At 48.0% G+C, this 2,034-nt stretch overlaps 1 pseudogene; it reads right to left on the reverse strand.

The window, feature by feature from the left end:
* Positions 1 to 210: 210 nt before the first annotated feature.
* Positions 211 to 917, reverse strand: LOC102492346 (D-aminoacyl-tRNA deacylase 1 pseudogene; annotated as a pseudogene).
* Between the last annotated feature and the right edge of the window lie 1,117 nt (positions 918 to 2,034).

The following is a 2,034-nucleotide window of genomic DNA, read 5'->3' on the forward strand; positions in this document are numbered from 1 at the left end:
CAAGCCAAGACAGGGCGGGAACCAATACAGCCTTCCTTGAGGGCGGCATAGGAGTTGCCCTCCACCACGTGCACTCCCCCACAGGGGCACCACCTGCTGCCTCAGACCACAGCAACAGAAATGGTAATAGTCCCTTAGTGTTTCTGGTTTTGCTTTTTGCAGGGCTATTCAGGTTCCTCATTTCTTTATTCTGGCTTCCTTTCTTACGTTTCAGTTCCAAATTCTAAAAGCAGTGTAGGTGCTTAGCATCTTGTTTTTCAGATCCAGTTCTGCCCAATGACAATGCACGGAGTTCCCGCGTTCAGTCGGCAGCTCCCGTTCAGAAGACGTGTCACCTTCTGCCCCTCTACTGGCACAGCCGTCTTCTTTTCGGGGAGCGTTTCTTTCTTTGCTTGATTCAGAAGGCCCCCTAGCTCTGGTCTTTTCTTTCCTCTGCTGCTGGTTTTCAAGCTTTGAGAGCAGCTTTGGGTCGGGGGTCGCAGCACCCGGAGCCGGGACTCCAATTCTATGGTCCGTGGTTCTGTGCACTTGCGTGTAGGCCCCAACCTTGCCATCTTCCATGAGCTCCGCCGGTACATCGTGCGCAGCTGCTCCAGGAAGCTGTAGTAGAAGCCCTCTGCCTGCCCCGTGGGCATCGCTAGGTGGAAGTCGGGCTTGTTCCCCGTAAGGACACACTGCAGGGTGAACTGGCTGACACACGGACCCGGTACTGTGTCCATCACACTCTGACCGGTGCTGCCCACCCGCATCCTCAAACACACGCAGGTTTAAAATCTTTTGACCCATGTGCTCCAGTTCCTTCTGTGTACCTTCCAGAGAAATGCCCAGCAGCACACAGATGCCCCGTCCAATGGCGCTCACCGGCTCTCCTCCAGCTGTGACGCTGGCCCGGTGACGCGCTGCACCAGGGCTTTCATGGCAACGGCCGCGGCAAGTCAGGTTTAGGAGGTGTTGCATTGTGGTTTTAATCTGCAGCCCCTTATGATGAGGAATGTTGAACATTTTTAGTATACTTTTTTTGCTGTTCATATGTCTTCCTTAGAGAGCTTTTTGTTCAGCTCATTTTTCTATCTTTTAATATCTATCTTGTCTGAGGCATAGTTTACAAAAATACTCCTCCATTCTGAGGGTTATCGATTTACACTAATTACTGTGTCATTTGCTGTGCAGAAACTTCTTTATCTGATGTAATCTCACTTGTCTATTTTGGGATTATTGTCTTGCTTTGGAGATCTTTTCTTTTTTTCTTTCTTTTTTTTTTTTTTTTTTTTTTTAGGGTTTTTTTCTAAGGGGATAGGGCACATGCACTTGCCAGACAGACAGAGAGAGACAGAGAGACAGAAAGCGAGAAATCACCCCCCAGGGGGGATGGCCATGCCACAATCCCTTCTCCTCTGTTCTCTCGGGATCTTGGGCACGCACGCACATGCGCCCAGCGTGAGTTTTAAGCCACCAGGTCCAGTACGCAAACCGCGGTTGACTACATGGGAGTCCAGTGACATAGCCATTACGCTAACTGCTGGTCCCTGGAGATATTTTTAAAGAAATCTTTGGCTACCCCAGTGTCTCCCAGAGTTTCCCCAGTGTTTTCCACCAGTAGTTTTATAGTTTTAGGTCTTAGGTTCAGATCTTTAATCCACCATTTTCAGCTGTGTTTTGTTAATGGTGAAGGATGGGAATGCAGTTTTATCTTTTTGCAGGTGGATACCCAGTTTTTCCAGCACCACTTGCTAGTGAGGTTTTCCTTTCCCACTGGATTTTCTGTTACCTTTTGTCAGAAATCAGCTGACTGACTGTATGTTTTGGTGTTTATTTCTGGGGTCTCTATTCAATTTCATTGGTCCACCCGTCTGTTGTTGTGCCACTACCATACTGTTTTGATAATCACAGCTTTATAGATATTTGGGGGTCAGAGTGAGATGCCGCCCCCTCCACTCTTCCTGCACGAGATTGCTTTGGCAATACAGGATCTTTTATGACTCCAGTCAAATGATATAATTTGCTTATCTAGATTGGTGAAGAATGTCTCTGCTA

This window comes from Tupaia chinensis, unplaced genomic scaffold (assembly GCF_000334495.1).
Source record: "Tupaia chinensis unplaced genomic scaffold, TupChi_1.0 Scaffold000070_1, whole genome shotgun sequence".
In the NCBI taxonomy this organism is placed as follows: domain Eukaryota; kingdom Metazoa; phylum Chordata; class Mammalia; order Scandentia; family Tupaiidae; genus Tupaia; species Tupaia belangeri.